Source organism: Chrysoperla carnea, chromosome 5, assembly GCF_905475395.1.
Source record: "Chrysoperla carnea chromosome 5, inChrCarn1.1, whole genome shotgun sequence".
Classification (NCBI taxonomy): Eukaryota; Metazoa; Arthropoda; class Insecta; order Neuroptera; family Chrysopidae; genus Chrysoperla; species Chrysoperla carnea.
Window position 1 is genome coordinate 22494732 of NC_058341.1, and position 12859 is coordinate 22507590.

At 28.5% G+C, this 12859-nt stretch overlaps 1 protein-coding gene across 12 annotated transcripts in view; it reads left to right on the top strand.

The window, feature by feature from the left end:
• The first annotated feature begins 3168 nt into the window (after positions 1 to 3168).
• The window catches only part of LOC123301018 (bromodomain adjacent to zinc finger domain protein 2B), a 57653-nt gene continuing 47962 nt past the window's right edge, over positions 3169 to 12859 (top strand). For all 12 annotated transcript variants that reach the window (XM_044883730.1, XM_044883735.1, XM_044883732.1 and 9 more), the window contains exon 1: positions 3169 to 3195. The gene's annotated coding sequence lies outside the window, so the exon portion shown is untranslated. The remainder of the gene's footprint in view (positions 3196 to 12859) is intronic.

Consider the following 12859-nt stretch of genomic DNA (forward strand, 5'->3'; position numbering starts at 1 on the left):
TTAACATATTGACAAATATAAACTAGACTAATATCTTGGTAATTTATTGATATTAGTGTCTAATTATTAATTTATATTGTTAGAATGTGGTAACTAGAAAGTCTTTCATAAAATATGTCCCACAAAATTTTGTCTTTCTGAATCTTTCTCTTCCCGAAAAAACTCTTTGTTACAAATATTATTTTTGTTTGTTTGAAACAATTTTTTCTCTCCATAAAACATTCGTAGGGATATACATTTTTTTTTCAGCCAAAATATTACATTTCGTTCACACAACTAACAGTTTTTTGGGAGTGTCATTAACCAAATTTGGACATAAACGATTTGCGTCATTCCATGAAAGTTTTTGCATTCCATATATCTCCACCAATCAATAAATACTGATTAAAAGTACATTAAGCCAATTTGTGCATGAAAGATTTACGTTTTTCAATGAAATTTTTTACATTAAATGATCAATACGCATTTTAAGTTTCATAAGTGAAACTTAGTACTTTTTTCTCAATTCGAAAACGCAGCAAAAAGTCGTAGTTATTTTGCTTTTATTTATAAATTAACCTTACGTGTTAATATGATTCAAAATCTATATTATTGAAAGTTTCATTAAAATCCATTCAGAAGAACTAAAAAGATTTAATCTCCCTAAAATAAAATGTAATTTAAAACAAAAACAATAAGAAGTATTCGTATTAACTTCGATGAAAATCACCTCTAAAATAAAGTTCTACCCCCTTTTTACTCCGTTAGTCAATGAGTTTCAACAAAACTCGAAACACGTCTTCCACCAATTCTGTAAAAGAATATTTATGCAAAATTTGAAGTAGATTGGATCAAGGAATCACGTTGTCTCATATCAACTTTGCCCCCGTTTTCACTCCCTTAAGGGGTAGAATTTCGGAAAATCTTTTCTTATCGGATGCCTACATCATACAAAGAACTCTATTCTGTAAAAAGGATCTAAATCAGCGGTTAAGGCTGTGCCTTGATCCGTCAATCATTCAGAACAAAATATTTTATTTGTATAGATAAAGAATATTTCAATATTTAAATCAATTGTTACTTTCACGTTTATTTTTATTCATTACTAGCTGTGAACTACCCGCTTTGCTGGGCAACATCCCCACTTGCACCCCTCCCTCCACATTTCCTTTCGTTGGATAACAGTTTTGTAATGTACACGTCATGCTCTTTTATTTGATACCCCACTTAGGTATATTTGTAAATATTCGATAATTCCTTCCCACTTTCTCGCTACACCTTTCTACCCTCCGACGGTTAAAAGTAGATAAAAACTATAGATCTTTGAAGCTGGTTGTATATCTTGTCAATATTTGAGCTTAATCGATGCACAACTTTTTTAGTTTTTGAAGCATATTCCTTTCAACCCCTATTTCAACCTCTTACTCTACTATAATATGGATGTATTATAGATAAAAACCTTCCTCTTGAATCACTCTATCCGCATCAAAATCCGTTGCGTAGTTTCAAAGATTTAAGCGTACATAGGGACATAGGGACAGAAAAAGCGACTTTGTTTTATAATATTATATGTAGTGATTTAGATTTTATCTTTTTGATGTGTTATTTATTCTTAGTCTTTTTAGTGCGTTCCAAAACACATTTTACATTTTTTTGACTCGCGAAGTATATGTTTAAAAAATACATAAAATATAATTAACAGTTATAAAAATGGCAACTGTCATTTTTTTAAATATATATTTCATTGCTATTTTATCCGTAAATAACAAATAATTGCTTACAAATAATGAACAACATATTTAATGTGAAAAAGAAGTATTGCACCAAAATAATTTGTTAATGTTTGTTTGATTCTACAAAATAATATCATCATTGGCAATAATTTTTGGTTTTGTTATATTAAATATAAACAATATTCTACATTTTATAAACAACACCAACACACACCATAAATATTTGGTTTTTAAAATAAAATTCCATTCCATTCGTATTCGAATTTAAATATGAATCCAATTTTATAATATTTTATGAAGACAACACACATAATAACACATATGTGATTGATTATACATTATAGATACATCACATACATACAATTATTACTGTTATAAATATATCGTATCGTCAGCCATTAAATGACAACAAAATTAATGACAAATTTACAAATTTTAAATAACAAAATCAATTAAAACATACCTACGTCACATAATGATCATTTTTTAATACCATGTATATATGAAATATATCAAGGTATACTAAGTTTAGACCCAAGTTTGTAACGCTTAAAAATATTGATGCTACGAGTAAAATTTTGGTATATGTGTTTATAAAATCACCTAATTAGTCCATTTTCGGTTGTCTGCCTGTCGACACGATAACTCAAAAACAAAAAATATATATCTATCTGAAATTTATATAGCGTGCTCAAGACGTAAAAAGTGAGATCGACTTTCTTGCATGACGTAAAAAAACAAACGATTCCGTAATTATGGTATTTCAACAATTAACTTTGTTGGTTTTCACTTGTTATTTATAAGACATAAGCGAGACGATAGAACACTAAAGACGCTTTGAGATCGATTTTTTTTCAGCCAAAATATATCCAGATGAATTCTATGTTATTTAGGAAGTCAATTATAAGATTTGTGGCCTATTTTGATGCTCTGGCTGTATACCTCATCCTTATGATTATCTCTAAATTGTTATAAAGTGAATCCAAAATAATTATTCGTGGATTTTCGTTGTTATTGTCCTCGAATTTATTAGTTTTTGTCTAAACATTTCAAACTACCTACCATTCCTAACATTTTTTGGTGTGAGTTTTCCCCTGTACAAAAAAGGAGGGGTATTTTCTTACTGTTTAGAGGTTTTTATTATAAAAAATCAAAAACTTAAAAAGACCGGTTGCGTAGACTACAAGAAAAACGTTGTACTAGTTTTAAAAACGTAATTTCGAGAAAAATGAGTTCAAAGTTTTTGTTACAAATCGTCGCTTTGTATAAAAACCGATTCATTTATTGTATATGATAACTTTTTTCTACTTCTTTCTTCATAAAATTTTAGGAGAGTAATTTCTATTTTATTTTAAATGTAAAAATAAGTTTCTGTCATTATAAAATTTTTATTATAATAAGAAATTATCTGATTTTTTTTAACAGTGGCATTTATTGACTTTATTTTTGTTTTGTTTCAGAAAGGCCGACCATAGAAGACTAGGTAAGGGCAATTTCTATTACATTCAAATAAAAAAAAGATAACTTTTCAATTTTTTCCATAGCCAATATCTCCAAAATTAGACCTCAGATCGAAATTTGGTAAAGAGCATTGTCTTTACTTTTTTTCAAGCTTATTCAGGTAGTCAAGAGGTCTGCAGTCATTTATAGAACATCATACATTCACCCTGTATAGGATATAATAGTTATTTAACGATACTAGCAGGGATAACAGTATTATTAACGTACGCCTACGAAATTTGCACGACGTGTGCGTAGCTTGAATTGAACAATCGCAGATAATGCATTTATCACACGTATATCGTACAAATTATATATTAAAATTTGATAATTATTATTTAAAATTTGTCATGGCTGATTGAGGAAAATAGAAAAAGGTACTCTAGTAACTTGTTATCAGATTACATTTTGACAGTAATTTGCAGTATCATAATGAATTCATTACCACCCTAGTACGGTATTGAACTAGTATTCCCACGCCTACTGAATAAGAAAAGTACTTCTTATCTCACGGGCGTAGATAATAATCATTTTCTTAGTACAAACTCTATATTTAGTAGCCATTTCTATAAAAATAAAATAATAATATGATTGTAGTCACCAGCAGTGTTGTCAACTTAGTAGTTTTACCACTAAAACTAGTGGTTTTTTTCTACTATTTTTCTACCTTTAGTGGGAAAATAATTTAAATAATTTAATATTTTAATATCATTTCTGGCAATATTATTGCCCTCTAGTTGTTTTTTAGTGGTTTTCTATCGCCTGTTTAGTGGGCCTTAGAGTTGAAAGTTGGCAACACTGGTCACCAGTGATGAATTCATTACCACCCTGGTACGTGTAATGAACTATTTTTTCCACGCATACTGAGAAAAGTAAATCTTATCTAACGGGCGTAGATAATAATCATTTTCTTAGTACAAACTGTATATTTAGTAGCCATTTCTATAAAAATAAAATAATAATATGATTGTAGTCACCAGTGATGAATTCATTACCACCCTAGTACGGATAATGAACTATTTTTTCCACGCATACTGAGAAAAGTAAATCTTATCTCACGGGCGTAGATAATAATCATTTTCTTAATACAAATTCTATATTTAGTAGCCATTTCTATAAAAATAAAATAATAATATGATTGTAGTTACCAGTGAATAAGGTACCTATATGAAATGTTATCGATTTTAGTTGAGAGAAATGGTGTTTTGTATTTTAGTTGATCTGATTTTATACATGTATGTATGTATGTATGTATATGTGAGTATTTCTCTTTGAAAACACAATACATGTAGATATATGTACTTGTACTTGTTAGAGGGTTTTATAATAATATATAAAATATTAAACTGCACATAATGTAATGCGCATATTTATATAAAAGAAAGAAAGACCTCATTGAACAGACTACTAACAAACAAACACAACGAAACGAAACGAAACTACCAAACTATACAAAAACGTAAACGTATATACATACAATATATAAATGTGAATTGTGAATGTTTTTGGCTGGCTGATGGGTTTGTGATGTGGTGATTATCATTAATATATTGGGTGTGAGTATATCTACCTCTTGAGTACGTATACTGTACTCTACTATCTAGAAATGTACAAAATACAATATACTTGTGCTTGGCTTTAATACCAAGAGTACCGACCGACATTGTTTTAAAATTACTTTAATCCATATATAATATTCAAATAATGTTATGTAAGATTTGTAATTAGAAATTTTATATTTTATAATATTCATTTAGAAATAAATCCGTTGTGAAGGCCGCCTTAATGACTTATAATACTATAAATACAATACTACCGTTATAATTTAAAAAATCTTAACTCCAACTATTTTCCAAATGTAGTTTTTGAGGGTTCTGACCTTTTTATGACTGAAAAGCTCAAAATATATGTTGGTACTAATTTCAGTTTCATATTAGTACTGGCTGAATATCCGATCGCTTCGGTGGGCTAAGATCACCGCGTTATAACCTTCACATCCCTTGCTCTCACTTACCCCCGTTCCAAAACACTCAATACAGATTGAGATTGTTGTACTCAGATAAAAGTAATTAAATAATCAATTTTCAATTTCATGAATGTAAAGTAGTTATAATACAATGAGTATATACAAAAAAAAAACCTGTGTGAAAAGATAGATGGCCATGAATTGTATCTTCTTCACCCTTTTCACAGAAATATTTATTAATAATGATGTTCATAGATGCCGCGTAGAAGTGTCCAAAAAATAAATTTGATTTTTATTAAAATATATCTTTATAAATTATAGCTCATGTGTTATTTAGTTGTATGAATTATAATATCGTAAAATTTTTTTCAAATCCATTCAGTAATATTTGCGTGAAAGCTTAATAAAACAAATACACTAACTTTCACCTTTTGTCATCCAAGTTTATCTGTTATGATCCAAAAATGTATTGATAAAATAGTTAAATACCGAAAGCCTGGAATAAATGATTATCAATTACAGTCAAACCTGTGTTAATAAGATCTGTATAAGCGAAAAACTCTACAAGTAAAATAAATTATCAAGTCCAGTCATTTTAACCTTCTTAAACTTCTATAAGTTAGAAATAGAAGTCTCGATAAGAGAAGGAAGTTTTTCTCTCTTTTTCTCGTTTTATGACTTTAGCTGCTAATTTCCTGTAACTTAAAAGCGAAGTTTGCCATCAGTAACTTCTTGTAACGCTATGTATAACGCATGACTTATCAATACATAAATCGGATTTTTGGTATATAAGAAAAATTTACAGTCTTTACTATCTAGATCAATGAATATGTCATCAACTTTATATTTACGACTAATTCCGAGATATATAACCGTGTTAAGAACTGTATGAAAGTTTCACAGTCTTTTAAACGAATAATAAAATAATAATTAGGTTTATGTTATTAAAAATATTGGTTTAGTTCATACCGTTGAACGTGGACGATGGACGCGCGACGATATTAATAAGTAAAAAAAATAAATAAAATAAACACGATAATTTATACTAAAACAGGTATAAATATAGTTTAAACATTCACATGTATCTTAAGACGAACTCAAAACATTAAAAATCAGTTTTTTATTTTTATTTCTTTTATTTTATTCTTCTTTAAAACAACAATAACATTACAATAATACAACAACTAATATAAGCATTTTTGTACTGGCTGCTTCAAAAGTTGCATCATAATATTGGAAACCGCTTAATTTAATCATAAGTACCTGTGCGAACGAGCATTGAAGACCGTCTCAAAACATTTAAAACACCTTCCTGAAAAAATTACTGCCTCCCTATAATGATTCCCTCTCCGAACAACCCCTGAAAAATCCCCCTTAATATTATCTGTTTACGAATTTTCATCAAAATCGCTAGAGCCGATCCCGAGATAGATATTTATACACAGGGTGTTCCGTGACTCGGTGGTCATAGTTAAAGAACGTGTTCTTTAGACAACTTTAAGTTGAAAGTGTCTTAGATACTTTTGTCGAAAACTCAAATAGTTAAAGAGTTGTGCACTTTTTTTAACCGATAAAGTAAAGGCATGTTGTGTTAAGTAGTTAAAGGATGTACGTTCATCAAGGTAATTTTAAATCAAGAGCTTGATTTGTTTTTATATGAAGTTGAACTAAGTCTAAGTAATCTGAACTTTGAAATAAATGAGTTCAAAAGTAGGCATATTTAACTTTGGTTTTATGGTAAAACGATAGATGGAGGATATTGTTATCTTATAATTGAAGACGTAACTCTCTGAAGAATTAGCGATGATTAGCATATGTTACTAAGTGTAAGAAGAATAATTTCGATTAGTTAATTCGTTCTGATAATGTATTGTAGTCGAAATAAGTATTAAGTAATATACAAATAAGATCTAGGAATTGATTCGAATTTGTAATACTTTTATATCATCAAATATCTTTGATAATTTAATCTAAGATAAATATAATTGGTTAAAACTTGGATGGTCCGAATTTTTAAAAACATCTGTATAAATAATAATCTAGTATAGATATTCAGTAGTGTAGTGTTTAGTGCAATAAAAGTTAGGTTAAGTTGCATTGTATTTCTGTTGTATTGCATAGATATGGCAAAGGCAATGGGTAAAAAGAATCAGAAGACATTGATAATCTTGAGGAGTAAAAAGAAACGACATGTATGTATAAATGTTGAAATGGCCGGTTTTTTTTTTGTGATATGCCAACTTGTGATTGGTGAGATGCCGTCCGTGGTTACATTTTTGCATGCATCTTGACTGCTTCGTCAGCATCTGATAATATTATACATATTCTGCACTTTTATTATTATTATTATTATTATTATTATATGCATTGTAAAAGAGTTAACTGATGCGCTTAAAAGCCAGCGAGCTAGATTTATATAAAACTATTGAATTATTTGTCTGCTGCATCAAACTGATTATATAATTATTTTTTTGCACAATTTGTGTTTATTCTGATTGAAAATTCTGTTTTGTGTTTCATTTTACGCGGCTTCTTAGGTATATAGTAACGTTGGAGCTATATCCCACTTTCCTAGGTGGAGATGAATGTATAACCTTTTAGGAAGTCATCCTGAATAAATTTTATAGTTTATCCAATCGTTTTTTTTTGGAATCCCCACATAAAACGTAATAAACCAAAATGTATGTTTATCCTTTTCTGTTATCAGATCTTTGTCTCATACATAATGATGATACAGGACTACATTTTCTGTATCTTTTTGACTACTTTTTGGCTACATTTTCTAGATAAGTTGATTATTGTGACGATTTAATTAATAGCTTTGAGATAACCTGAATTATTTCAAAACATCTATCACTTATAAGTCGGTATTTCAGAAGCTACTCGTTCCGATCATCAAGAAATCCGATTTTCTTGTCAAAATTTCTCTGCGAATTGAGTTTGTAAATTTGTATTTTTTTAAAGGAGTGTATATAATATTTTTAACCCACGAACCTCAACAAAGTTTGAACGCTATGTACATCTGTCTGTAGCATCGTATCTCCTAAAGGGATGAACCAGTTTTTTCGTTTTGTTGGAAAAGTTATTTATTGGAGAGTGTTTTTAGCTGTGTTTAGATTTCCGTACTGTATATTTGCTTGCGAATTGCATCGGTTGTGTTCGCAGTGTAAAAAGAATTTTAATAAATATATGTATTTTATAGGGAATATTAAATATTTGTCGTGAAATAAGAGCACAATTAAAAATAAAGGTAATTTTTCTTGTTGAAGTGACTGACAATAAGATTTAATATTTCTTCGTACTCTGTGATTATGTTAAATAAATGAAATAAATAAAAAATTCGCCACAGTACCATTCAAAATCGATCACTGTAATTGACAATATACAATATTGACAACGCATTGTATTATTTTTATTATTATATTGTAAGCTGAAACCCATTGAAGAATCATTGGTACGCATTTTCTTAATAATAATAGGTTCCTTAACAATTTCACCGGATTAATCACATTGAATAATCGCTTATTTTGTTACAGAAGTCAAAATTACCAATTTATATACCATGTATATGAAATATACCATGATATACTAAGTTTAGTCCCAAGTTTGTAACCCTTAAAAATATTGATACTATGAACAAAATTTTTGTTTAGGTGTTAAAATATCCTAATTAGTCCATTTCCGGTTGTCTGTCTGTCTGTCTGTCGTCTGTCTGTCCGTCTGTCATCACGATTACTCAAAAACGAAAAAAGATATCAATCTGAAATTTTTATAGTGTGCTTAGGACGTAAAAAGTGAGGTCGAGTTCATAAAAGCAAGTCAAGTGGGTCTTGGGTCCGTATGACTCATCTTGTAAACCGTTAGAAATAGAACAAAAGTTTAAATGTAAAAAATTTTCCTTATAAAAAAAAATAAACAACTTTTGTCTGAAACATTTTTCTGTAAACATTACTGTTTACTCACGAGGGCACACGTTAGAGCTAGAGTAATCAACACTGTCTATACATGGTATTTCAACAATTAACTCAGTCAATTGTGTGTTTTCATTTGTATTAAAACATAAATTCTGATCGACCTAGAGTAGATAACATTGAGCATCGAATACTCCAGAAATAAAAAGTTTGATACGATTGGTAATTGCAGTCGTACAATATATAAACCAATCTATACAGTATTGTATAGTGTACACTTTATATATTTGATATTATATGAATAAAACTAGTTTCACTGCATTATTGCATGACTTATTTCAATATTATTTAAATTTATTGTACAATTAGTTGTATTATTTTATCGTTTATAATATAATTTTTTTTCTTCACATATCTTGTAAGTGAATAATAAGAATCTTATTTTTAACAAGTAAAAACAAACAATTGACTGAGTTAATTGTTAAAATACTATGCATAGACAGGTTGATTACACTGTAACATTACACATACATACATGTCATACATACATAGCTGATATTCCCATATAATACATACTATATAATTTGCGCTCTCACGGATAAACAGTGATGTTTACGAAAAAATGTTTCAAATTAAAGTTGTTTATTTTTTTAAAAGGAACATTTTTTATATTTAAACTTTTGTTCTATCTCTAACGGTTTACAAGATGGGTCCTACGAATCCAAGACTCAATTGACCTATGTTGCTCATTTAAATTTCAGCTTGATATCTCTTTTCGTTTTTGAGTAATCGTGATGACAGGCGGACAGACGACAGACAGACAGACAACCGGAAATGAACTAATTAGGTGATTTTATGAACAGCTATATCAAAATTTTGTTCATAGCATTAATATTTTTAAGCGTTACAAACTTGGGACTAAACTTAGTAAACCTTGATATATGTATTTCATATACATGGTATAAAAACCTAAATAATAAGTTGCGTTGCATACGTATCAACTTTTTTTTTTGTTATTAATCGGTAGGTAATATAAAACGTTTTTAGATCAATGATATTTTATTGTGAATAATGAAATTTATGTTTGTCTTAAAAGATCATTTATTTGTTGGCTGTGTAATATTTATTGCTTTCGGTTATTGTTTGTCTGTCAATTTGTCAGACATCGAGATTGTCGAAATAAAATAAAGGGTACGGCTTTTAATAATAATTAAATTGAATATTTTTTGTAATTCTCATTTTCAAAATATTTGTAATTTTCACAATTTTACAAGATAATGCAATCATGGTGTACGAAGCCATATGAAAGTCGTTCAATTTAAGGTAAAGTCAACTTCATCTTATTTTGCATACTCAATTTTCTTCTAAAATTTAAGATCAGATAATCAGTGGTAACCTAGTATGGGGTCGTGACTTCGATTCCCCTCAAGATAAAATTCGCGTAATTTACCAGTTACCGTCTACCATTAAGCGAAGGGATGTATTACATATAAAGAAATCGAACACATGTATTATAAGTAAAATTTACTAAAGAGTAAATTTCGTGTCAAGTTATCATTTATATCACAAATAAAATTATTCAATTTATGTTTTTTTAGTTCTAAATGCGCACCAAGGGTAGATTATAAATTCATATGATTTAATAATAATTTTTTTAAACAATCCTTTATGAAGTGTTTTGTTTAAATAGAAAAAGTAAATGATGATAAATCAAAGTGTTATAGTTATGCAGTTTGGTCACTAAATTTATTACACCGAAAAAATCTAAAAACTAACATGTCAAAAACCTAATAAATATCGATTTTACGTCATCGTATTCAAACATAATTACTGTAAATGATGTCTGAAAATGATTTTATCGGACTAAATGATTTGAATTATTGCATGTTTGCATGTTATTTTTATCAAAGTTTAAAAAAAACTTGTACAATTATTTTATCAGACTGTGTGTGCACATATTTTTAGGATCCGATTAATTTTTTTTTGGTTACTTAATTTAAAGATAATCACAATTTTATTTTTATCACTGAACCTACAAATCTCACCGCAAAAAAACGAATAACCACTATTCTTGGAAATATTTTCTTGTAAGTTTTTTTATCCCGATTTTTTAAAGGAGCAGGGATGTAAAGAGATATAAATTATAAACCAACCGAAAGCACATAATAACAATAACTCATTATGGCAGACGTATTTATACCATTTATAACTTTCACATTGTATAATTTTATAACGTTTTTACTCGATTTTATCCCAAATTTCCTCGGGATTATATCAACTGTCTTGGGAGGTTTCAGTTTTTTCTTCGACAAAATCTTGACAAACTATTTAATTTGGCATTCCAAAAAAGAAACTCAGATACGAAGTCCCGAGAGACAAATAGTTTAGTAATAATATTTGTTGAAAATTTACAATTTTGAATGACTATTATTCGTTTTATAATTTGAATAAAGTTAGGATAATAAAACGTCTTGAACAATATAATTGTGATACCTATATACATTTAATACACAATTTGAACACTACATCATATTATAATTCTAAAAAGCATTTATGGATAACTTGAATGTTTTCCATTTAATGCATTATATATGCATTTATGTATTATATAAAAACGTGAACAATGTACTAGGGGGTACCGCTACCGCCATCTTTATATATATATTTATCGCATACAAAAATACATTTTATACATAGACAGTATAGTCAGTATACAGTACACCCACTATAAAAAAAGTTATAATAAATGTGCTATTTTAAAAATGAATAATAAAAGCAAATAATCATAATAAATTGCTTCCTTATATTTGAAAAAAAGAAAATAAATAAGTTGAAGCTTCTTTATTTTATAAGAATCATCATTTATCAATAGTCTAATTAATTTCTTCTATAAAAAAAATAAAATATCTGACATAATACTGGTACTAAATTTATGAACAAGAGGGCTAAGGCCTTACCTGTATAGTTTCGAACAAAAAGTATTAAATTTATGTTGGCTAGAAATATTGAAAAATACTAGTTTAGGCCGTTCTAAAACAGTAGTCGGTATGAATGAAAGATAGATTCATATTAATAAATCCAAAATTTGCATAAATGGCATTTGATACTAATAACGAATTAAATTCATTCCTTGGGGGTTATCAAAGGGTGAGCTCCGCATACCAGTTCAAGGGTTAAATAAATCTCGATAACAAAGTCGTCGTTAATTCGACTAAAACTCAAACAAGTTGCACAAATTACCAAATTGAATAGAATAATATTAAAGTACTGATTCGCAGGTTACAGCATGATTAAGATTACGGTCTTAAAACCATTTTACACATCGTTACTTGCCACTTTATATCAAGTATGGAAATAACTTCTGGAACAAGCTGTTCAAGTTAGTACTACCCTTATGGTCCACACAATCGATTTCCCAGATGATGAAAATAACTTTTCCTAAATTTTTAAAATACTATAATATTAATTATTTTATTGGAAAACAGCTGTGTATCTTAGAGGTTACATAAGTAATATGCAAGAGGTACTGAGATCAATACCCGGCACTTGGATAATATTTTTTTTATTGTTATACAAAATCATAAAATCAATTATCGTAAATATTTCTGTCAAGTTGATCAGAAAAAAAGTTATAATACAGGAGACGATATAAGCTCGATCTTCAACCCTCTGATAACCAGATGAGACTTTTGATGAAATTTTATAGAACTTACTTATACTGAGAAGTTAATAATATTTTTATCGTTTAACTACATTTTTGAACAATTATA